The sequence below is a fragment of the Pleurodeles waltl genome, chromosome 5 (genome assembly GCF_031143425.1).
Source record: "Pleurodeles waltl isolate 20211129_DDA chromosome 5, aPleWal1.hap1.20221129, whole genome shotgun sequence".
NCBI classification, from domain to species: domain Eukaryota; kingdom Metazoa; phylum Chordata; class Amphibia; order Caudata; family Salamandridae; genus Pleurodeles; species Pleurodeles waltl.
This window is the reverse complement of record NC_090444.1, coordinates 1385782060-1385807271: the sequence shown is the minus strand read 5'-3', so window position 1 is coordinate 1385807271 and position 25212 is coordinate 1385782060. Positions and strand designations below refer to the sequence as shown.

General features: G+C 43.7%; 1 long non-coding RNA gene across 1 annotated transcript in view; it reads left to right on the top strand.

Moving 5' to 3' along the window:
* LOC138296493 (uncharacterized) overlaps positions 1–25212 on the top strand; it is a 208182-nt gene that overhangs the window by 53592 nt on the left and 129378 nt on the right. Inside the window, exons 2-3 of the long non-coding RNA XR_011203845.1 lie at positions 16620–16688; positions 20148–20186. This is a non-coding gene — a long non-coding RNA (uncharacterized lncRNA). The remainder of the gene's footprint in view (positions 1–16619; positions 16689–20147; positions 20187–25212) is intronic.

Below are 25212 nucleotides of genomic sequence, written 5' to 3'. Positions count from 1 at the left end.
GAGGGAAGAAGCGCAGGTAAGGTGGCCTCTACTATTGCACGTATCTCACACACACCATCGATGTTGTGACTGTCTACGTAGGCTAGTGTTTTACAGCAACAGTTTAGCCAATAGCAGAGATGGCATCTTGATGGATGACTGCTGTCGGCACTCGGGTTATAGAGGACAGCTCTGACATAGGATCAGAGACTGAGACATCAGATACTGAGACAGCATCTGAGGGATAGGACAATGGCGCAGACTCTGGGAGTGATTTTTCAGTCGGAGGAGTCCTATTCGATAACTCCTCTTCCAGTACATTATGAGGGAGGTGATGAGGACAGTCCTGCTGTCCCTTCGCAAGCAGTCTGTGCAACTGGGTAATAGTGGGTTAGCCCAACCCAAAGAGAAGGTGAATGCGGCGGCAAGCAGGGAGAGAGAGAGAGTGCTCTCTTGGGAGCTCCCCAATTTAGTTCAGCCCCATATTCCACCGCCCAAATCGTATTGTGGAGACATCAAAATTATCTATCGCAAAACAAACGGGTTTTGTAAGGCAGGCACCTGTGTTTTTGGTCCTGGGCTCGGCAGCCATATAGAGAAACACACTAAACTCAAACATTTCCGGAAACTAGACATTCGGGGGAGTCCACAGAGGTGTGACTTGTGTGTATTCCCCAAAGTTTTCTTACCCAGAATACCTTGCAAAGCTGAAATGTTGAATAAAAACTCTATTTTTCTCGCATTTCTGTCACACAAACTACAGGAATATGCTGGGATCCACAAAATTCCTACCTCCCAGTGATTCCTCACCTATCATGATAAAAACACTACCCCACTTGAGTGCCTACACCTAGTGCCTGCATCAGGAATGGATCACCCCAGGGTCAACAGCTGCCTCATGTAAGGACCAACATTGACCGTTGTGTGATCTATTCCTGTCGCGGGCACCAGGCCTACCCACACAAGTGAGGTACCATTTTTATCGGGAGACTTGGGGGAATGCTGGGTGGATAGAAATTTGTGGCTCCTCTCAGATTCCAGAGCTTTCTGTCACCGAAATGAAAGGAAAAAGTGTTTTTTTGGCCAAATTTTAATGTTTGCAAAGGATTATGGGTAACAGAACCTGGTCAGAGCCCCACAAGTCACCCCATCTTGGATTCCCCTAGGTCTCTAGTTTTCAAAAATGCACAGGTTTGGTAGGTTTCCCTAGGTGCCGGCTGAGCTAGAGGCCAAAATCTACAGGTAGGCACTTTGCAAAAAACAGCCCTGTTTTCTGTCAAAAAATGGGATGTGTCCATGTTGTGTTTTGGGGCATTTCCTGTCGCCGGCGCTAGGCCTACCCACAGAAGTGAGGTATCATTTTTATCAGGTGACTTGGGAGAAGGCTGGGTGGAAGGAAATTTGTGGCTCCTCTCAGATTCCAGAACATTCTATCACCGAAATGTGAGGAAAACATGTTTTTTTAGCCACATTTTGAGGTTTGCAAAGGATTCTGGGTAACAGAACCTGGTCAGAGCCCCACAAGTCACCCCATCTTGGATTCCCCTAGGTCTCTAGTTTTCAAAAATGCACAGGTTTGGTAGGTTTCCCTAGGTGCCAGCTGAGTTAGAGGCCAAAATCTACAGGTAGGCACTTTGCAAAAAACAGCTCTGTTTTCTGTCAAAAAATGGGATGTGTCCACGTTGTGTTTTGGGGCATTTCCTGTCGCGGGCGCTAGGCCTACCCATGCAAGTGAGGCATCATTTTTTATTGGGAGACTTGGGGGAACATAGAATAGCAAAGCAAGTGTTATTGCCCCTTATCTTTCTCTACATTTTTACCTTCCAAATATAAGAGGGTGTGTAAAAAAGACGTCTATTTGAGAAATGCCCTGCAATTCACATGCTAGTATGGGCACCCCGGAATTCAGAGATGTGCAAATAACCACTGCTCCTCAAAACCTTATCTTGAGCCCATTTTGGAAATGCACCTATTTTTCACTCTTCATATTTCCGCAAATGAATTGCTGTACACCCAGTATAAAATGAAAACCAACTGCAGGGTGCAGCTCATTTATTAGCTCTGGGTACCTAGGGTTCTTGATGAACCTACAAGCCCTTTATATCCCCGCAACCAGAATAGTCCAGCAGACATAATGGTATATTGCTTTAAAAAATCTGACATCGCAGGAAAAAGTTACAGAGTAAAACATAACGAAAAATGGCTCAATTTCAATATTTTTTTATTTCAGCTGTTATTTTCTGTAGGAAAACCTTGTAGGATCTACACAAATGACCCCTTGCTGAATTCAGAATTGTGCCTAGTTTACAGAAATGTTTAGCTTTCCGGGATCCAGCATTGGTTTCACACCCATTCCTGTCACTAACTGGAAGGAGGCTGAAAGCACCAAAAATAGTAAAAATGGGGTATGTTCCAGTAAAATGCCAAATTTGTGTTGAAAAATGTGGTTTTCTGATTCAAGTCTGCCCGTTCCTGAAAGGTGGGAAGATGGTGATTTCAGCACCAGAAACCCTTTGTTGATGGCATTTTCAGGGGAAAAACCACTAGCCTTCTTCGGCAACCCTTTTTCCCCATTTTTTTGGAAAAAACTAAATTTTCACTGTATTTTGGCTAATTTCTTGGTCTCCTCCAGGGGAAACCACAAACTCTGGGTACCATTAGAATCCCTAGGATGTTGGAAAAAAAGGACGCAAATTTGGCGTGGATAGCTTATGTGGACAAAAAGTTATGAAGGCCTAAGCGCGAACTACCCCAAGTAGCCAAAAAAGGGCTCAGCACGGGGGGGGAATGGCCCAGCAGCTAAGGGGTTAATTTAATTGTGGAGAAACTTGAAATCCCCCATAATCCTGTGAGAAAGTGGACAAAGATTACTTATTAGGTGGGCCTGAGCAGTCTGTACAACCCAACGTAAGCACCGGCTGTAGTTGGGAAGGTACAATGTAAAGACAGCGGCACTAGGCTTAGTGCATGTTTTGTTTGTATTCGGCACTATCATGGGCCTTCAGGGCCACACACTTGCCTTCCCCCAGGGGCGGTAGTGGTGTCACTCCAAACATGCACCGCTTCCTCGGGCAGGGTCACCGAGCTCACAAGAAGGGACTGCCTGTGGTGCTGTTTGTTCCACAGCGCTGTAAACACAGGCCACCTTCTGCTGATGAACCTTTCTACAGGTGCGCTCTGGCCGCCAAAAAACCCTGCCAAGTATCACTCCGTTCATAGTGTGTACTGTTATCTATGATGCCCTCTTTTTCTTATCTTAGTCTTTTCTGCATTTGTTTTATTGACAAGTGTCAATGTTCCAATTAGCTGAGCATCACTGTTAAGCACTACAGCTACGAATGGATCATTTTAGCTTGGAAGCACCTGGAGTCGGATCAATTTGCACCAGCATCTCAGTCACACCCACTTGGGCTTTTCTGCCATTCATTTCCACGTTATTGGTGGCTTAAACAATATTATGTTCATTGTTGCAATGATTAAATGTGTGTAGTCTAGGAAAGGAGTGAAGTGGAAGTTGGGGTTTGATGGAGATGTGTCAATATGCCGAGCCACCGGAAGTGAGCATATTTCAGCGTTGTGTTTATTCCAGGACCACAAAAAACGAACTGCTAAACAAGGATTGCGAGTTGCAGTACGAAAATGGGCTTCACAAAAATGATGGTGAATATGATGAGTAGCTGTAAAGTTTGAGTCTTTGTACTTTAGTTCAAAAACTTTTTTTTCAGAAGATATGATTAAAAAGGCTTGCTGAGTCTGCCGTGCGAGGGGCGTGTCTCTCCTCCGACTCCGATCCCAACAACCGGCTTCAAATCTCCACTCCGGAATCCGAACGGAGAAACGCAACAGCCACGCTAGGGTGACCACCCGTCCGTAAATTTCACGGACTGTCCGTAATTTGGCCCTGCTGTCCGTTGTCCTGATGAAAGCTTTAACGGACGGCATTTGTCCGTAATTTTAGCCTTTCACCTAAAGGGCAACGGAGGCAGGGCGAAATTACGGGCAGAGGCGTTTCCCCAGCTGGGCTGGAAGGCAGGGGGTCTCCTGTGCTCTGAGGGAGGGAGGGGCAGACAGATAAGAAAAGGCCTTCTTGCCATGGGGTCTCCTTGGCAGACAGATAAGAAAAGGCCTTCTTGCCAGGGGGTCTCCTTCCCTAAAGACATGCAAATGTGGACAACTGGTAAATCTGCAAATACAAAGGGGCTTGAAAACCTGCAGTGACTTTACTAAAAGGAGTCACTTAAAGTTTTCTGGTGGCAAAGATATTTCAGAGAGGTATTGTAATGGTGTTCCAAGGTGAGCTCTGGAGTGTGTGGTTTTAATGGAGTGTTATAATTTTTTTAACTTAGGTATAAACTGTATATTATTCAAATCTGTATTTGAGAAGCACTTTTTATTTATTTAACCGAAATGTATTTGCGCATTTTGTAGCAGCCTTTATTATGATGTAATTGTATTTTTCACAGTTCTTTCAGGTACCTCGGTACCTCATAGTACTAACAAACATTGGCAAAGCCAATAGGTCTCATCTACGAAAGAGTTATTGGCTTTGCTAATGTGTTTTAGCCATTAGCCATGTTATACACCAGAGTAGCTGCTGTTCAGCATGGCTTAAAGCTAGTGGCATAGTGGTGTGAAGTGTGGTACAGTGCAGTTGTTTAGAGTGCGTTAGCGTAGAGTGCAGTGGTTTAGAGTGCAGTGGCATGGAGTGGCATGGGACAGAGTAGAGTGGCATAGAGTGCAGTGGAGTAGAGTGGCATACAGTAGAGTAGCATAGAGAGCAGTAGTGTAGAGTGGTGCAGTGGCATAGATTGCAGAGTAGACTCACATTGCAGGGAGTGCAGTGGTGTAGTGTAGAGTGGTGCAGAGTAGGGCAAAGTGCTGTAGAGTGGAGTAATGCAGAGTAGAGTGGCATAGAGTGCAGTGGCATAGAATGCAGTAGTACATAGTACATTGGTGTATAGTACAGTGGTGGAGAGTGCAACACTGCAGAGTAGAGTGTCAGTACAGTGATGTAGAGTGGAGTAGAGTGGCACAGAGCAGTGGCGTAGAGTACAGTGGTACAGAGTAGAGGGCAGTGGCGTACAGTGCAGTTGTTTAGAGTGCAGTGGCATAGGGTAGCGTTACATACAGTGCAGTGGAGTAGAGTGGCATACAATGGAGTAGCAGAGAGTGCAGTAATGCAGAGTGGTGCAGTGTCATAGAGTGCAGAGTAGACTCATGTGGCATAGAGTGGTGCAGAGTGGAGTATTGTAGAGCGGTGTAGAGTAGAGTATAGTGCCTAGGGTGCAGTGGCATAGAGTAGAGTGGTGTAGAGTGCAGAGTTGCAGAGTAGAGTGTCAGTGCAGTGGTGTAGAGTGGTACAGAGAACAGTGGCATAGAGTACAGTGGTGCAGAGTAAAGGACCGTGCAGTTGTTTTGAGTGCACTGGTGTAGAGTGCAGTTGCATAGAGTGGCATTGGGCAGAGTAGAGTGGCATAGAATGCAGTGGAATAGAGTATATTGGTGCAAAATGCAGTAGTACAGGGCAGAGTGGTGTAGAGTATGGTGGCGGCCAGAGCAGTGTTGCAGTGTCAGCTTGCAGTGGTGTAGAGCAGTGTTGTCCAACCTTTTTATCGCCGCGGACCGGTAAATGTTTGTTAATTTTTCCGTGGCCCGCTTGGGAGGGCGCAATGCTCTGCGCCTCGGCCGCCCGCCACAGTGAAATGAAGTTGAAGTTCCTCGGGCGGCCCGGTGCCGATTGATCCACGGACCGGCACCGGTCCGCGGCCCGGGGTTTGGGGAACACTGGTGTAGGGTGCATTGAACTACAGTGCAGTGGTCAGAGTGATATACAGTACAGTGGCATCGAATAGATTGTTTCAGAGTAGAGTGCAGTTGCATAGAGTGGAGAGGTGCAGGGTAGAGTGCAGTGGCATAGAATGCAGTGGCACAGAGTGCAGTGGCATAAAGTAGATTATTTCACAGTAGAGTGAGGTGGCTTAGAGTGGAGAAGTGCAGGTTAGAGTGGAGTTGCATAAAGTGGCATAGAGTGTGATGGCATAGAGTAAAGTAGTTTAGAGTGCCGTGGCATAGAGTGCAGAGGTGCGGAGTAGATTAGAATGATGTACCGTGTATTGATGTAGAGTGCAGGGGCATAGAGTTGAGTGTTACAGAGTAAAGTGCATTAGCATAGAGTGTATTAGCTTAGAGTGCAGTGGCGTACAGTGCAGCATTGTAGAGTGGAAGAGAGTGGAGTTGTGCGGATTAGATTGGTGTTGCCTAGACTGGAGTGGTATGGCGTGCAGACGAGCAGAGTGCAGTAGTGTAGAGAGGCTCAAAGTGTGGTGGCTTAGAGTAGAGTAGTACAGAGTAGAGTAGAGAGGCATAGTGTGAAATTGCATAGAGAGCAGTGGCATAATGTGGAGTGGTTCCAAATGGAGAAGAGAACAGTGGCATGGAGTGGCGTAAAGTGGAGTGATACAGAGTAGGGTGCAATTCTGATATATTCTGAAGTCTATTTAAATGTTGTCATGTGATAGAAAAAACTCTTTCCTAACCCCAGTATCCAGCAAGATTGTTGCATAAATCCTCTCACTTTGAAGTCAGAGAAAGTAAAGTAAACACACAGGGCCAGATGTAGGAAAAAAATATTTTGGGACTTGCAAATTGCGGATCACAGGGACTCGCAATTTGCAAATCGCAAAATGAAATACAGAAAGGTGTCTCAGACACCTTCTGCGACTCGCTATGGGGTCACAAATTCCCACCTCATTAATATTAATGAGGTGGGTCACAGTTTGCGACCCCATAGCGAGTCTGAGCACTCACAGGGATGGTGGTCTGCTGGAGACAGCAGACCACCATGTCTGTGACTGCTTTTAAATAAAGCACTTTTTTTTTTCTTTTTGCAGCCCGTTTTCCTTAAAGGAAAACGAGCTGCAAAAAGAAAAAATACCGAAACCATTTAGTTTCGGTTTTTTCAGAGTAGGCAGTGGTCCATACGACCACTGCCTGCACAACCTTGCAAGGGGTCTGGCCCCTGCTCACCCTTCACAAGCACTAACAGCGAACCATTGCACCAGAAGAGTTTGCCAAGGTGGATGGGTGTTGATTGTTTAACCACTTGACAGTGCCCCTTCTGTTTCGCTCCTGTGTGCAGACAACTCCCCAGGTACCCAATACCTTCAAATAGTCTTGGTGGACCCATCTTGTCGGATTTTAGGAATTGTCCCACCTTGTTCTTCTCTTCTTTATTTATCCAGTTGTTAGCAACAACCCTTTGAATTACTTGCCGTGGATCTCCCATTTGATCTCGATTTCATCCTACTCTTTTATTATCTTTGATTTGTAGTCTGGGCTCCCATTTTTGAGATACATGTAGAGTCCCAAACATACACTCTAGTGCAGTGAGACTACAGACAAGTTGTGGGTACATCACATCCTGTCATGAGGTGGGAGACTGTCACCCACACCATCTGCCCTGCCTCTTTAAAAAAAAATTGGTTGAAAGTCCATGGGTGGTTGGAGGTAAGCCAGATGTTTTTGTTCAATTTGTTTAAACTAGCATAAGGTTAATTACCTTAATGTTTCCCAAACTGTTTGCCAGGGGCTTTGAAATGTTCAGAAACAATAAAAATTTTGCTGTTACTTTTTCTTCAGGAAAGATCGGGTAGATTTGGGTTGGGGTGATGGCCTTGCCGTAAAGGGCATTCATTTACTACTGATCAAGGACGTAGTGTGACACCTGAATGTAGCACACCAGGAGGCAATCACAAAAGGTCCACAGTATATAAATAGTGCTATGTTAAAAAAGAGTACATAAATGCACTGACAACATAGTGAGGCATGGCCTCTCTTGCGTGTGTCTGTAAAACTGACGTTTGTTCTTGAATTTTTGTCCTGAATTTTGACCCTTTGTCCTGAATTTTTGTCCTGAATTTTGACCCTTTGTCCTGAATTTTTAACATTCCTGTCCAGAATTTACCTCAATGCCAGGTGGTCACCCTAAGCCACGCACAAGTACAATAGTCTTACACTAACTCAAATAACAAATTTAACTCAAATAACAACATAACAGTAGCATTCCAGCAGTAACGAAGATAGCAAACAAAGCAAAAGCATTGGCATTGCCAGTGTTTTTCGATCTTTTGTGTTATGGGTATTTGTATATCTCTTTCTGCAGTTGACATGGCACGATGGTTCTTCTTTATTTTGAGCAGCCTTGTGCACAGTTTTAGATTTTGCACTATTTGGTTGTGTCTGTTATGTGTAGTGTTTTGTGGCATTTATTCAAAAGAGGATTGTTTTCTGATTCATTTAAAAGTTGTTTGTGGATGTTAATTTGAAAGTTAAATTAGTTCAGTGTGGATCTTTATAGTGCCATGTGTGTATGAATGTGTGCGCTAGAGAACTTTTCATTATTTTCGTTTTAGTGAAAAAGTTTCTACCAAAACCCAGCACAAGCACACCATGGGGACCAGCAGTGCAAGCTTCCCCAAAATTAAGCCGAGATACAGGGTAGATGTCAGCAGTAGTGCTCCTTTCCCCTTCAGGTGCTCCAGAACGTAGCCCCACCACCTGTGAGACTACGGAGCCACTGTAAATTACATTATTGAACTTTGATAATTTAATTTATCAGTGTACATGCCTCTAAAACGTGGCTCTGCTGCTCTATCTGGCACCTGGTTAAAACAATGGCTTGTAGTTTCCAGTGTTCAGCACTACATTCTTATATCTTATACCATGGAGCCATTGAGTTGCCAGAAAGGGAAGAAAGGGAAGTTAAAAAAAAATGCAGTGTTGTTTCTCTGTGTGTGTGCAAGTGTAAGTGTGCTTGTGAGTGACTAATAGAGAATGAAGTTTAGCGTATTGTTTGAAAGTGTCAGTCAGAATCAATGAGCAAGTGAGAGTGATTAAGGGAAAGCGAGGGAGTGAATAAAGCTGTGACAGTTTGAATGAGCAAGTGAGGGGGATATTGTGAGAGGGAGTGAGTCAGAGGTGTCTCTATCAATGGTGCAGTAGCTGCAGTTGTGTCAGGGCACAGAGGCCCGGGTGCAGCTGCACCCACTGCACTATTAAAGTACAACCCCTGTACCCTAGGAGTTCAGATCAGAGCCCCTGTAGATCGGTAGATGTGAGTGAAGGTCTGTGATTATGAAGTGTGTGTGTGTGTCTGTGTACAGGTGTGTTCCAGTGAGAGAAACCGTGAGTGTTAGTGTATGGGTGATTTTGTGTGTGAGGGCACCCAATGCAAAACTTGAAAACTATGAGGGGAACTCGTAGCAAGCATTATGCCCCTGAGGGGAACTCGTAGCAAGCATTATGCCCCACTGCTTTCAGGGATCACCAGCCACCACAGAACAAAAACGCATACAAATCTACAAGCAAGGCCTTCATGTCAGCCTTCCTTATTCGCTTGTCTGTTCAGCTGTCAATCACACTTTTTTTCCATCCACCACAGCATACATCATGGGGTGAAGTGTTGGCCCACTCTATCCGTCAGTTGTTTTGCGCTATGAATGGCAACATTTTGCTTGATCACATGAAAACAGCTACCTGCAGGAGAGCACACTTCAGTGCCAGGGCTAGTACACTTTGGCCATGCAGTCTTCTTCATTTTCCGATTTTCATATTTTTGTCATTTTTACATGTTGCATAACTCTCTGTCTAACTTCCTGTCTGCTGTAACTACCAGCCTATCTGTCAAACGTTCTATCTATCTATCTATCTATCTATCTATCTATCTATCTATCTATCTATCTATCTATCTATCTATCTATCTATCCATCCATCCATCCATGTATATATCTATCTATCTATCTATACAACCCTCTCTATCTGTTTTTACTTGTAAAACATTACAAGACTATGCATTAGCAAACAGACTGGCAGCCAACAGTAGATCAAATAACTTTTTTAGGTCTGGTGTTATACAAGAGCTTCTGATTTTACTAAAATTGTGTGTGTAACATAGTTATAGGCCTTTCAGAGAGACTTCATCCATTAGTCTGTTGTTGGTTCATTCATATTTTTCATCCACCCAACTCCAGTGTGCATCATGGGGCAGTGAGTCAGTCCTTTTCATCTACTAGCTGACTTCACTGTGACTTACGCCATGCTGATCTTTCAAAAGGAGTACACCCACACACAAAGTCGTTCTCTTTGGTGCCAGGGACTACTATAGAAATGTGTTATTTTTTCAGATAAAAAATCATTTTTGCGTTCTACTATGTTTTAAAATTTGTGAGGGCCCACTAGCTAACCCACAAAGATGTTTTACAAAAGCTAAATGAAAAAAAACAAGCATTACTAAAGCCAAAAGCCTGGTGGCCAGTGCCAGACCTCTTGACTTTTGTTTGTGGTAAAGTGTATGTTCATCAGGTTGAGCAAAACCTCCATCAAAAAGGTCTTGATGTTTGCACTTTCCAGCTTTTCTGGCATGCTGATAAGATCACGTTCCAGGTTAGTGAACAGGAGATGGTGTATAAAACAAGGGCCATGGACTAGTGTAGAGCCAGATTTAATGGTGTGAAGAAGTTGAGTTGCGATTGGTAGGGTTAATAAGTTATGGCACTGTCATCAAATGTGTAAAGAGCCAGAATATGTTTCTAACATCGAAGATGGTGTTCTGCTTCGGTAACAGAACAAAGCTAAGCTCCAAGTCAGCACCGTTGAGCATCCTGCTATCACCAATGAATCTGTTGTAATGTCTTCTTTCAGAAGGACAATTTTCTAAAAAAACTACCCTAAAGATATTCTGAAGGAGGCTTGTAGTTTAACCCTTTTGACCTTTTGCTCTTTATGTTGAAGCCTTCTCCTGAATCATTTCAAAATAAGGTATTTCCACAAGGGTAGGTGACTCCATGGTGCAAACATTATCATACTCGGGCAGATGATAAAGTGCTGCCCAGGATCATGCTGATCGGCATACAAAGCTCTTGGTAATTATTAAATCTTATGAAATAAACTACTTGCACTTTAATTATGATAGAATAATAGGAGTTTGCAGTTCCTGTCTTTAATTTCGTTATTACAGTTGATTTGTGACGTCTCAAGTGATCTGTAATAAAGAAATAACATAGCCACTTGATTGTAATACAGTTAGTACAGTTGGGTTCTGACATCATAGTGCCTGCTGCCAATGCGAGCAGCCAGGGTGAAAGGCTGACCACAGAGAATAACTACACTTGCCCTTTAAACAAAGGAAACAGGGACTGGATTTTCTTTTTTCCCAATATCTTTTTCTGAAAATGCAAAAGGCCTGACTTAGAACTTGGCGGATGAAATCACAAACATGAGAGCTATCCCGTCCACCGTGTTACGATCTCCATAGAATATATTGGTTTCGTAATATGATGGACGGGATATCCGTCACATTTGTGACAAAGTGTTCCCCTCTGCCAAGTTCTAAATCAGGCTCAAAGAAACAGGCAGAAAGTAAATACTTTTGAGAACATGTTTATTTTTTCATGCTGTAGGTATTTGCACGAAATATAGAATCTCAGCATGTTTCAACACAATCTGAGCCACTGCATTTTTAACATGACTTACATTAAACCGATTCTAATATCTTTTTCAGAAATTATTGACTGCTTTTTGGTCTGTTTAATTTCTTAATACAGATTCTGCTTTTATCATTCTTTTTTTAAGTGACTATGATGGAGGAAGACAGTAATGGTGTAAGTGGTTTGAGGCAAGGTTGTTGGTATGACCATGTATTATATGTATTATATGGAAATAAATAATCACTGCCATACATTCCTAATTTCTTCCAAACAAACATTTCAAACAAGTATATCTAGAAAGAGTAATATAATATTGATGCATGAGAAACTTAAGAGGGATCCTCACATCAGCGTGTAATTCTCTGACTACACATTTCAGGTCCTTTCAAGCTTCCCTAATTCCATTCGTAAAAAATCCTTACTAAACAGGCATTGTCATTGCTATGAATGTGTATGGTGTGGTAATTGGCTGCAATACAGTAGACAATTTAATTCAGCTGTAAAATCAGTTGTAAAATCAATGGTGGAATAAAATCAAGGTCCTATTTGAAAGAAAATGTCTCTTTTTGCTTGATTACCCCATTTTGGACTGATGCTATTTTTTTTTTTTACATGGTGCACTGGAATGCTGCTGACCAAGCCGTAATGCATGCGCTCTGACCCTTAAAACAAGTTGAGGTTGGTTTTACTCCTTTTGGCATATCTAACTAATCTGCAAGTCCCCTAGTTCATGGTACAAAGTGTACCCATACCCTTTAAGTTGAATATCACTAGAGGACTACAGCACATATTCTGCCACCACTAGAGTGAAAGTACAACTACAGGTCTATTACAGCAGTCTGCCTGTGCAGTTTTAATACTGCAAGTTTCACCTGTTAAAATAACATGACAGGCCTAAACCCTCCTTTTGAATATTAATAAGCCACCCTGTATTCGACCCCAATGTGCAATAAGACAGAGTGCATAGTGTTTAAGTATTTAAGAAGACAGCATGTATAATTTAATGTAAAACGTCTTCACATGCCCCAAAAGCTATTTTCACTGCAACAGGGTTATCTTTTCAATAGAAAAGCATTGGGATATATTATTAAAATGAAACAATGTATTCTTGGGAAAACAGCTACAAAGTTCATTTTTGGACTTTACCAAATATTTTTTGCAATGGCAAATTTGGATTTGCACCAGCTTCTTTAATAAGATACTTTTAAAAAGACATTTTGTACATGCCTAGAGAATCTAGAAGTCCTTTTGCAGGAGCTTCTGACAGGCCCACAGGAGCTGAATCAGCCATTGATGAGGTTTGAACTTGGTCCCAGAGCTGAGACAAAGACCTGGGGTGTGGGGAGGATCTCTGTTCTCCTGAGAGGAAGACCATCTGGGCTGTCCCCAGGGTAAGGAATTGTGTTGTTAGTTAAAAAGGGACTGACCCCTATTCAAGCAACAGCCACAATCCGTCAGGTTGAACCACAAAAATCCTAAATTGACCTGTGTTTAACCCTCTGGTAGCTTAGCACAAAAACAGTCAGGCTAAACTTAGAGTCAAAGTATTTATGCAACACACAAACAGTAATAACTGAAAATACAACACAACAAAAAAAACCACACCAATTCAGAAAAATAGAGTACATTTTATTACATTATTTGACACCAAAATGACAAAAAAGTAATTAGTAGAACTGAAGGTATGAATTTAGTTTTTAGTAAAATCTAGCATCTGAAAGATCCTAGCGCCAACAACAAACATCTGATGGAACAAGACTAGGTCAAAGTTGAAGACTATATGGCTGACAGCAATGGAGAGAGGGTCAGATACAAAGAGTGGATTGGGCCCGGTCAGTGCTTACCTTCTGACTTTTTGTCAGTTTTGAAAAAAGTTCTGAGACAGAACAGTTCAACGGAGCAAGCCTTGCAGATGGTGTCCGAAAGGAGGTATCGTTGTTAGGAGGGCTGTTGGAAAAAGATGTTGTGAAGATTTCTACGTTCAGTCTTAGGGGGTCATTATGACCCCTGCTGTGAGTGTAAATGTGGCAGTATGACCGCCAACCGGCTGGCAGGATATTCTCCACGCATACCACCATGGGGGTATGAGCCACCGGGCCGGAGATGTGTATCTCCAGCCCAGCGGTGGGAATAGTACTGGCGGCGGCATTATGATCCTGCCTATTACCATGGTTGCACACAATTATCATGGCAGTAGGCCCTACTTGTGACAGGGAATCCCTTCCCTGTTACCGGTAGGCAGCTCCCCCACCCCCCATCATTCACCTGACACAACCAGCCACCTCCATCCAAACACCCCCACCCCCTCCGATCCTCACACACACACCCCACACCCTCTGATCCTCACCCCCCTCCAATCCTCGGACATACCCATTCCTCCCACCCCCATACACGCACACACCCACAGACATGCACCACGCATACACCCATTCGCTCACACTGGCATACACGTATTCATACACACACTGGCATACACGCATTCATACATGCATACATCCAGACATGCTCACACACATTCTTACAACGATCACACTGATATGCAAACACAAACTTACTTCACCATTCTTACACACATTCACTCACAAGAATACAACCACACAAACAACACACCACACACAGACGCATTCACACACTCACTCACATATTCATGCACAAACTCAGACGCACACAACACCCCCCACCCTCCCAGCCCCCTCCCCTGTCGGAAGCCCAACTTACCTTGAGCGAGGAGATCTTCCGGCAGGGAATGGGAAAGGGCGCTGCTACCGCCAGCAGAGCCCCACCAGCTGAACACCACAGGTTGTATGAACTGTCATAAGATGGCTGGCGGTGTTCTACTGACGTGGCGGTGCTGGTGGTAGCAGCACCACCTTACCACTGTCCGCCACCATGAATACTGCCGGATTTCCACCCTTCTTATGGTGGAAGTCTGGCAGTGCTTATAATATGGCAGAGGAATGGTAGCCACAGTGGTGGTATTTTTGCGGCCGTCACTGCAGCGGTAGGTGGATTTTATCGCTGATGTCATAATGACCACTTTAGTCTCTTTTTTGTAAGTTGAAGATCTTGAGCTGGATGATTCTGGAGGATGTACCCAACAAGAGTTCCAGGAGGCCAGATACCCCTTTGCCAAGTGTTCGCTGAACAGGATTTGCTGATGTGGAGAAGGACGTGATGGGATTTCCCACAAAGTCAGGACTTCAGGCGAAGCACCTTTGGCGGATAAACGAGCATGTTGGTCCTGATCTTCCCTTGGTTCGCAGAGCAGATTTGAGCCCTAAAAGTTTCTAAGTTTCAAGTTTTGCATTTTGGTTATCTGGACACCTAAAACACAACCATCCAGGGCCCAGAACTGGAGGGGCACCAGTTTGAGGGTCAACACTCACTCAGGCTGGGTCCAAGTGCAGGTTTAAGATGGTGGGAGCCTTTTTTGTCCCTGAGGCTCTGACCAGGAGGCCAGCAAACTAGCCCTTAGTGTCCCTCTGGTAGTCCTGGGTGCAGAGCTCAAGCAGCAGGGCAGGCCTTTAAGTGTTCAAGGCAGGGCCCAAGGACAAAGCAATCCTTCCAGGTGCACCAGCGCAGTCTTGGGGAGTACTTAGCAGGCCACAGCAACATGCAGTCACCTGAGAGTCCAGAAAGAGTACTGAAGAGCAGATTCAAGGGTGCGCTTTTTATACATGGTACATTCTTTGACATAGATGAAATGCATAAAATATCCTGACTCCCTTGCCTTGGCTCCAGGCTGGCTGCATAAACGATGCAAAGGTGACAAGCCCTTTGTGTGTATGCAGAGCACAGCCTCTTTAGTTGGAAATGGGGCTGTGCCCAGCTCCTCCCCTTATCCTGCAATTTGATGGCCCATCCAGGCACAACTAACCCCTCTATTGTGTGGCGGTCTGGGAAGAATAAACAAAGTCCAACTGACAGCTACACCCAGTCATATGACCCAGGAACAGGCTGCAGGCTTGTTAGTTACTTACTTACTGACTTATGCCTACTAACCCTTATAGGGTATAGGCCATCAACCGACGCTCTCCAGCCATCCCTGTCCTGGGTTTTCCTTATAATCTGAATTCAGGTGTAACCCTTCTCCTTGCAATCAGCCTCATGGCCTTGGTGCCAGGTGCTTCTTGCCCTTCCTTTTCTCTTGAGGGCTCCAGGTCAGGGCCTGCCTGGTGGTGTTTGATGTGGGCTTGCCTGGTGGTGTTTGATGCATATGTGAGCAATTAATTAGAGCAGAAAAATGCAAATTTAGTAAAAGTGACATTTTAAAAATAGCAACTTAACATCCAACTTTCCAGACATCCCACATGAAAATTCTTACTTGTTCCCAATCAAAGGCTGGCACTTAGCAAAATGTAGTAAGGCAACCCAATGTTATCATATGAGGCAGGCAGGCAGTAATAAAAAACGATGTATGAGTGTTTTACTACCAGAACATGTGAAACCTAAATGTATATGTCCAACCTTTTAATTGCAGTGCACCATGCCCTGTGGGCTACCCAGGGCATCACTTAGAGATGACTTCCATGCAATAAAAGGGGAGTTTAAGGCTTGCTGGGGGAGTTACATTGGCAAGTTGAATTAGCAGTTTAAAACCATATTCAGGCTGCAGTGGCAGGCCTTGGACTTGTTTTAAGGGGCTACTTAGGTGGGTGGCACATTATTGCTGCAGGCCCCCTGGTAGCATTTAATTTACATGCCCTTAGTATATGGCATGCTGCTCCACAAGGGGCTTATAAATAAAACAAACATGCCACTTAGATGTAAGCTACTTTTACCATGTTTAAAGGAGAGACCACAAGCACTTTAGCACTGTCTAGCAGTGGTAAAATAAACATAGTCAAAAGACAACAAAAACAAATTCAGTATAAATACGAGGGGTGAAGGTAAAATGTTTGGGCGAAGATCACTGTAAGGGTTCTCCGTGTCCGGTTGAGGAAGACAAAGATACGAACTGGGTCACTGTAATGTTTTAATATGGTTTTATTGAAGAATCTATGTATATTTGGGTCTTCTTTTCCGAATATAATGTTTCCAGTCTCTTTAGGTGTTTTTCCTTCTTCTTCCTTTCTCTTCTTTCTTATCTTGTTGTGTTTCTCTTTGTTAAGATATATTGATCTTCTTTCCTTTGTTTCCTTTTCTTCTCTGTTTTAGGGTTGTCTTTCCATGTAGCCACTCCCCGCCTTAGGGCTCAAGGAAACAAGAACAGAACCGAAGGCAAAGGTAAGCGGTCTTTTCTTTCCACACATAACAAAGGGGTAGGGTGTGTGTGGGGAAGGTACACCAAGTGAGTGAGGATAGGTCCCGGTGAAAGAATAGGGGAGCTGAAACAGTAAGTAGGTATACCTTCTGGTGCACAACAAAAACGTTCTACAATTTTATCTTCCCTTCATAACTTTGACAAACTGAGGTGGAGCCCAGAGTGTATTATTTAAGAGAGGGAAAAATGATAAAGTAATAAAAAACACTTTGCAGCCTCCGTCCTCTTTGAATAGGGAGGTGAATTCTCTGCCCACTTCCACCTTCCTTCCTTCCCCCTCCTACCACCAGTACACTCATGGATTAGTGAAGCATGCATGCACCTGCATAAGCCACGTCCCTCCAGGAAAGTGGCTGGGTCTGTTGCTTTCCGTCCCGACCTTCTGCGCCGATGTCTCCAGGAGCAGTGTCTTGGGGTTCCTTAGTCCCACTCTTCGCGTCTCCGGTGTCCCGTTACTGGAGTCTGTCTCGTCGTCGCCTCGCCTCTCTTCCTCCTTCTCTTCCTGGAATGCGGCATTGTGTCTGTGCACGTCCATTTAACCTGAATGTCTGGGTCTTCGAAAGGCGTCGCTACTTCCAGGCTTTCGATGATAACCCTGGGGTACCGTTTTACGGGTCCCTAGGCATCGTTGCAGAACAGGGTGGTGCAGACCCTGTTACAATCACCCTAAGGCTGAAAGGACGCACACCCAGGAACTTAATTAACTTCAAAGGGGCCTACCCTGTCACAGGCAAGTGTGGCTAACACCTACACTTGCACTTTCCTTTATCCCTCTAGTCAGCCTGGCACCAATCCCAGTGGGAAAAGTGTTGACGCCCAGAACAGGTACTGAATGACCACATAGGAGGTGTCACTCATTTCCATGACCACACCTCTAGGGGGGGCATAGGAGCCCTGCACTGCTCCACTGAACTTAGGTAGAGAGAGCACTATGGGATAGTTTGCAGTAGAGCAAACAGAGTTGCTGCCTAGTAGGTCGGTGTACCCATTGGATTTTTCCCCTATTGGTTAGAGAGGGGTCAGAAATCACCCCCACCCATAGGCTAGTGCCAGGCATAAATGTGAGGATCATGGGCACCCTCTTCAAAACACTGCAGGACCTAAGTAAGACAGAAGATGAACTGCACCTGCTGTTGAGGCCTGTGAGGTGACCTGGAAGGCTGGACCTAGGACAAAAAAGTGGACTCCAAGAGTCAGTTGGCCAACCTCCTGTTATGCTACATGAACACAACAAGCTTCTGGAAGTCCTTTTTCCTGAAGAGCCTAGCTGACCAGTTCTAACAGGATCTGTTCTAAACCTGCTTGTTGCTTCTGCTAGAGTGAGTCATGGCCCCCTCCCCCAAATGCTAGACCTAAGGTCCGGGGATCCCTGACTGTGTCAAAATGTACTCCTCCTAACATCCGGAAAAACCTGGAATTTAGAATTTTTGGGCTTCAAAGACTTCAAAGCTTTCCACCAGCCTTTACATGGGAGTTTCATTGCCATGGAAAGGCTGGTGGAAAGCCAGTGCTTGGAGCCACGGGGAGCTCTAAGCTGCCCATGTCCATGGCATGAGCAGTGCAGGGGCACCTCTGCCAACACCTTCAGAATATGCACTGTCTGGTTTGCAGTGCAGAGCAGACAGTGCAGTGTAGACAGTGCGCATTCAGAGGGTTGGTCGGACCACCAAAGTCATAATGAGGCTCTAACTCAAAAGGTGAAACTTACGATTGTGATGACCTTAGTTCCTGTTACTGACCAACACTTTGTTGTGGTCAGCCGCAAATGATGCCTAGGTACCGGTGAAGCAAAACCAGATAATTGGGGCTGGCACTTTTTGTATCTGTTTTTTTGAAGTTTTAAAATGTATCCCTCTGGCACTTATTGGTTGTTCTGATGCCATTTTTGTTCAATAAATAATTCTCTGTTTTTATAATTGGAGTGGGATTTCTTTGTGTTATGTTTTCAACTTGTAACTTTTTTGGCATTCTCTACATTTTTTACACATTCTCTTCAGTTAAGCCTGTTTTGTCTGTGCTATATATACCTGGGATAGGAGGTTTATATTACTGAAACCTTTACTGAACCTAGCAAGAACAGTGACATTATTGCTTGTGGTGGGCTACTACCTAACTCAACTAACAATCCACTTTCTCACGCTATGGAGTTTCATGACAGTTAAACTTTTAAGTTTGGCTGTTAGCCTGTTTTCTAATAGCAATCCTTCAAAATCTGTATATTAAGAGATACGTATTCTATTAAGTCCAAATCCTCACTAACAGATTTTCCTTAAAGGAATTGCTAAGAGTTTCAGAAGGATGATGGATTGTCCATGTCTTCTAGGAATAAAATATCCTCTGCCATACATTAAAGGGCTATTGCTATTCACTAAATGTAAATTGCTTTTTACTGCCATTTAACAAAACTAAATTGCAAGAACTGTGAAACGTGCATACTCCACCTCAACATTGTTATAAGAAGAAATTGAAGTAGTCTCTATATGATCATAGAGCTCGATTCACAAAGGTAAACTTGGACCAAAAGTCTAACCTTACTTGGTCTAAGTTTAGAATTTTGGTCGAAACCTAGACCGAAAGTCTACAGTTAGACCAAAAGTCTAAGTTCACTGCGAGTAAAGTTAGACTAGAGGTCTAAACTTAGACTTTTGTTCTAAACTTAGATTTTTGGTTCAAGTTTACCTTTGTGAAATGGGTCCCATAGTATTTAAGGGTTTACCAAGAAAACGATCATGAGCCAGCTTACAGTACAGCCCAATAAGAAAAAACAGACAGGGCAAATAGTTTGTAAAAGTAATCTTCAGGCCCTATAAACAATTGGACTGTTTTACTGATTTAAATTACATATATTACTGTTATGAGCAAACAAACTCAGCAGAGTATACCTCACAAAAACAGAATTTCATGCCTGTAAAGTTTAAAAAATGAATCTGATTTACATATTTTGTTTTGTATGTTACTATTTCAAAAAAGAGAAAACCCAGTTATTGAGGTAAATGTTAAACAATGCACCTGTAAAGATTATTCAAATGAATATATTATTCCTCAATGCATCAGAGTAGACATTTGTTTGTTATAACAAAGAGTGATGTGTTGACCTTTCAAAAAAGGGAAAAGTTAACATAATAATTTGATTAAATGTTTGATTTATATTACAGTGTCAAAATGTTCTCACTTAAGACAAACAGTTAATTTATCAATTAGTGCTGTAATTCATATGGTAAAATGTTAATGGAATGTTTGATACATTTATGGCACTGTTTTGTGGCTTTTGTTCCCTAAGATTTAAATCAAGTGTGTGTCTTTTTAGAATTAATGATTATTTGTCAAGTCTTTCTTTTCTTCTATTGTTAAATATGCTTATAGTTTTATTCAAACCTAAATCTTAATTGTGCCTATGGTAAAAGCTGAACTTGTTTTTGCAGCTCTAAATATCCTTGCCTAAAGATCTCATGCTGCATTGGGTAAGGAGAATATCTCTGCTGGTGTGTTTTGTTTTTCCAAGTCCTCAAATTGTATCCACCTCCAAGAGCCACTGCATAACTACACAGAAAATGTGATCATTGCCTTTTATTACCACAAAAAAGAAGCGGATTAATTGAGCTCACCTATAAAATATGTACAATATGCACTAAATTGCTACATAGTATCACTGAGTCAGATTATGTAATTTTGTGCAAATTATCACCTCAGCGAGTCTTTATAATGTGGCCTGTGAAAAGTTTTACCTAGTACATATTTTTTGTCATATAGGTTATGTGGCCTATCAAACGTTTTGTCCAGCACATATTTTTTGTCATATTTGATCATATTCAGGGTTCTGCAAAGGCCCAAATATGTTATTTCTAATGCAAAATGTGAATAAATATAGGAGCGTTCTTAGCTACCAACATGTTGCTATTTGCCTAGCTGTGAAAATAGTGGATAACTTCATACCATCCACCTTGGCTGGAGATGGACTGTCCCACTAGATCACTAGTGGTATACAATCAAGTCCGCAATGTGCTTTGTGATTCAGGATCAAAGAGTTGTTGGTGGTAACCAGTCTTCACAAACCAACAATCCTCATATCTTCTGTGATAAAATTGTCAGTGTGAGGTGGCAATTGTGCTTCATAGTAGTGTTGGTTAGATATACATGCACACTTTGCTGGTTTACTTCAGTTTCATTGCTACCACACAAGGCACAATCCTTGGGGTGGGTTGATTTTCTCTCTCAATAACAACAGCCTTTTCTAGGAAAGTTAACTTGGCTGTCACCTTCCCTGCAAATGACAAGCAGCAGGCTCATGTCTAAGAACTATTGGTTACATAGTGTGCTCGATGTGTAGCCACGCTGTCTTATTTTTCAAGAAACCTATGCCCTTGTAAAATACTTGTAAGTATGTGGGCAATTTCAGAAGTGCTCACAACCAGTGCAAACTGAATGAGCTTTTCAACGGTGCATAGCTGATAAACTGCCTGACTCTTTCTTGGTAACAAGAACCTGATTTGAACCGTATGTCCTTTGTGCTTTACAGTGGTGAAAAACCCCATACAGCAGGAGTAGGGACTTTGTCCCATTTGCACAGAGATAGAATGTGACTGAATGCAGAGGTGGTAACTTATATTGTGCCTGTGACATTAAGTTGATGGACGTATGTACTGACCAGCGCAATAACAGATTGACTACAAATAAACACTAAGCATTTGACAGGTTTTGTAGTAAAGTAGCACAGTTTGCAATTTACTTATTTATTTTATTTGCACTTTGATCTAGCACCCCATTGGCCCAAGGGCATCAAGGTGCTTTACATGAAAACCAGATTATGTGACCCTTTTTTGTTTTAGGACACAGCTTCTCCATGTAATCATGTGCAGCACATGTACCATGCCCTCTGCTACATCTTTGTCTTTGTCAGTGTTATCTTGCTGAGGTAATAAGAGCAGTAGCAGAACAAATCTTTATTCTTGGGACTATGCACTCTGATTAATATGTTCTGTTCGTTTAAATATGCATAGAACCTGTTTATCAATTTATCATTGTTAGACCTGACATGCTTTAGGGTGGTCACCCCTAACTTTTTGCCTGCCTCCCTCCACTTTTTGGACTCTGTTTTCGCTGGCTTTTAGACTCTGCGCACTTTACCACTGCTAACCAGTGCTAAAGTGCATATGCTCTCTCCCTTTAAACATGGTCACTTTGGATCCTACCCAATTGAACTATTTAATATACATATAAGTCCCTAGTAATGGGACTGTATGTGCCTAGGTCCTGTACATTAAATGCTACTAGTGGGCCTGCAGCACTGGTTGTGCCACCCACACAAGTAGCCCCTTACCTTGTCCCAGGCCTGCCATGGCAAGGCCTGTGTGTGCAGTTTCACTGCCACTTTGACTTGGCATTTAAAAGTACTTGCCAAGCCTAAAGCTCCCCTTTTTCTACACATAAGTCACCTCTAATGTGTGCCCTAGGTAACCCCTAGAGCAGGGTGCTGTGTGGGTAAAATGTAGGACATGTACCTGTGTAGTTTACATGTCCTGGTAGTGTAAAACTCCTAAATTAGTTTTTACACTACTGAGAGGCCTGCTCCCTTCATAGGCTAATATTGGGGCTGCCCTCATACATTGGTGAAGTGGCAGCTGCTGATCTGAAGGGAGTAGGAAGGTCATGTTTAGTATGGCCAGAATGGTAATACAAAATCCTGCTGATTGGTGAAGTTGGATTTAATATTACTATTTTAGAAATTCCACTTTTAGAAAGTGAGCATTTCTCTGCACTTAAATCTTTCTGTGCCTTACAATCCACGTCTGGCTAGGTTTAGTTGACAGCTCCTTGTGCATTCACTCAGACACACCCCAATCACAGGGTACTCAGCCTCACTTGCATGCATCTGCTTTTTGAATGGGTCTTCCTGGGCTGGGAGGGTGGAGGGCCTGCTCTGACACAAAGGACTGCCACACCCCCTACTGGGAACCTGGCAGACAGGATTGAACTGAAAGGGGACCTGGTGCATTTCTAAGCCACTCTTTGAAGTCTCCCCGACTTCAAAAGCACATTTGGGTATAAAACAGGGCCTCTGCCCTACCACCTCAGACACTTGCTGGAGAAGAAACCTGAACTAGAACCTGCATCCTGCCAAGAAGAACTGCCTGGCTGCTCAAAGGACTCACCTATCTGCTTTCTACAAAGGACTGCTGCCTTGCTGTTGGCCTGCTGTCTTGCTGAACTCTTGTCTAGCTGTAAAAGTGCTCTCCAAGGGCTTGGATAGAGCTTGCCTCCTGTTCCCTGAAGTTTCAGGACTAAAAAGATTTCTCTTTTTCATTTGGACTCTTCGTGCACCGAACATTTTGACGCACAGCTGGCTCCGCGGCTAGAAAATCGCTGCACACCGACGCTGATCGACGTGACGCCATCGGGGCGACCGGAACTTCGATGCACGGCCTTGCAAGGACAACGCCTCCCGACTTCCAGAGAGGAAATCGACGCAACGCCTGCTGTGAGAATGTAAATTCCACACACAGCCTCCCGGAACGACGCGCAGCCGGAAAACAAGCCGAAGAATCCACGCACAGACCCCGGGACATCTGGTAATCCGGCGAACCACAGAAAGAGACTGTCCGCGCGCTGGAAAACGACGCACGACTTCCCCGCGTGAAAAATAACGACACAAGTCCATGTGTGCAGGGGAGAAATCGACGCACACACCAATTTTTCATGTATCTCTTCTTCTGGGGCCCTTTGTGGAGATTTTCCACTGTAAACCAGGTACTTTGTGCTTGAAAGAGACTTTGTTTGCTTTTTAAAGACTTAAGACACTTAATATCACTTTTCAGTGATATCTCTACAATTTCACGTTGCATCTTCATTTGTTTTGACCTACAATTATCCAGATAAATATTCTATATTTTTCCAAACACTGTGTGGTGTATTTTTGTGGTGCTATATGTTGTTATTGTATGATTTATTGCACAAATACTTTACACATTGCCTTCTAAGTTAAGCCTGACTGCTCGTGCCAAGCTACTAGAGGGTGGGCACAGGATAATTTGGATTGTGTGTGACTTACCCTGAAAAGAGTGAGGGTTCTTGCTTGGACAGAGGGTAACCTGACTGCCAACCAAAAACCCCCATTTCTAACAATCATCAGCATCACTACTTTGTCTTGCTTACCTCTGTCTCCAGCAGCCTCCCAGTACATCTTGAGCTTTACAATCTAGAGCCACCATTTTGGGTCCTGCAAGGATGGCATACCAACTATAATAAAAGTCTGTATTGCAGGGATACTTGTGGGTTCTCCTTGATGGTTACATTTGCAATTGATGATGTGCCACATTGAATCTTTACCTTAGATCTTTCGTAATCTGAGGATGACATGATTTCCATCAAGAGAGAGAGAAAAAGCCAGGTTCAATTTCTACCTTACATATTTCATAACCTGAGGAAGAAATGGTTTCTTCATTAAGATAGAGGGAAAAAGCACCACATGAAGAGAGTAAAGATCAATCTAGAAAGCTCTGCTTTTCCTTGTGGGGATTTCTTCTGTGGGGTTGGTGCACATGATAAGATGCCACTCAGGGGGGCCAAAGAGAGGGACAGGGGCTGGACAAAATTAGGCCCCAGACTACTTTTATGGTGGTAAGAAAGAGGCTGTTGCTTGGCGGACAGACTGACTGTAACAATTGCAGTCGGCCAAGTAGGGACAAAGGGGTTACAAAGCCTCTAATCACAGTGCCACCTCTCCAGGAGAATGTGAGGAATTAAGAGCTGGAGTCTGGAGAGAAGGGGTTTGGGGACACTACGTTGGCCGTATGTAGCGGGATAGGGAGAGATAGTCTGCTATCCCGATCCCAGCGAACACTGGATTCCTATATGGTTCCACTTCCATCCTCTCACTCTGTGCTCTTAAGTGACATCCCCCACCCAGGGAGTGAAGTGACAGTTATTCAGTCACCATCTCCCTCGTCCTGTGGCTCCTCATCTACCAGTATTATAGGGGATAGTACTCCAACCGTGGCTAAACCCTGATCACCTGGACCCTGAGCCAGTATGTAAATCAGATGGGGCAGCCTCTCAGTCAGCAGTTGGTGACCTGAAGGAATACTTGGAGTTATTGAAGCCGCCTCCTCGCCTCCCAGGTGGGGGCTGAAACCTGTGGCCATGTGTGCAACACACAGAAGACATTTTTTTCCTACTCAGATCTGTCTGACAGTGACTGGGATTAAGAGGTGGATAGTGCACCCCAATCAATTTTGGTTGCCAAGGGCTCAGCAGTTTTTGTGCAGCCATCTTTGAACTCTGGACCTTACGCAAGTACATCACATTCGGTTAAGCAGCAAAATGGGTTGCAGGGGTTACCGGCTAATCAACTGGAGGCTTACTTATCCATAATTTTTGACCACAGATAATAAATCCAGTCCCGGTAGCAGAGGAGGCTGAGGAGTTATTGTGGGATGCTGATGACAATGAATTGAATGCCTGTCATATTTTCTGTGGTGGACCAACCTCCAC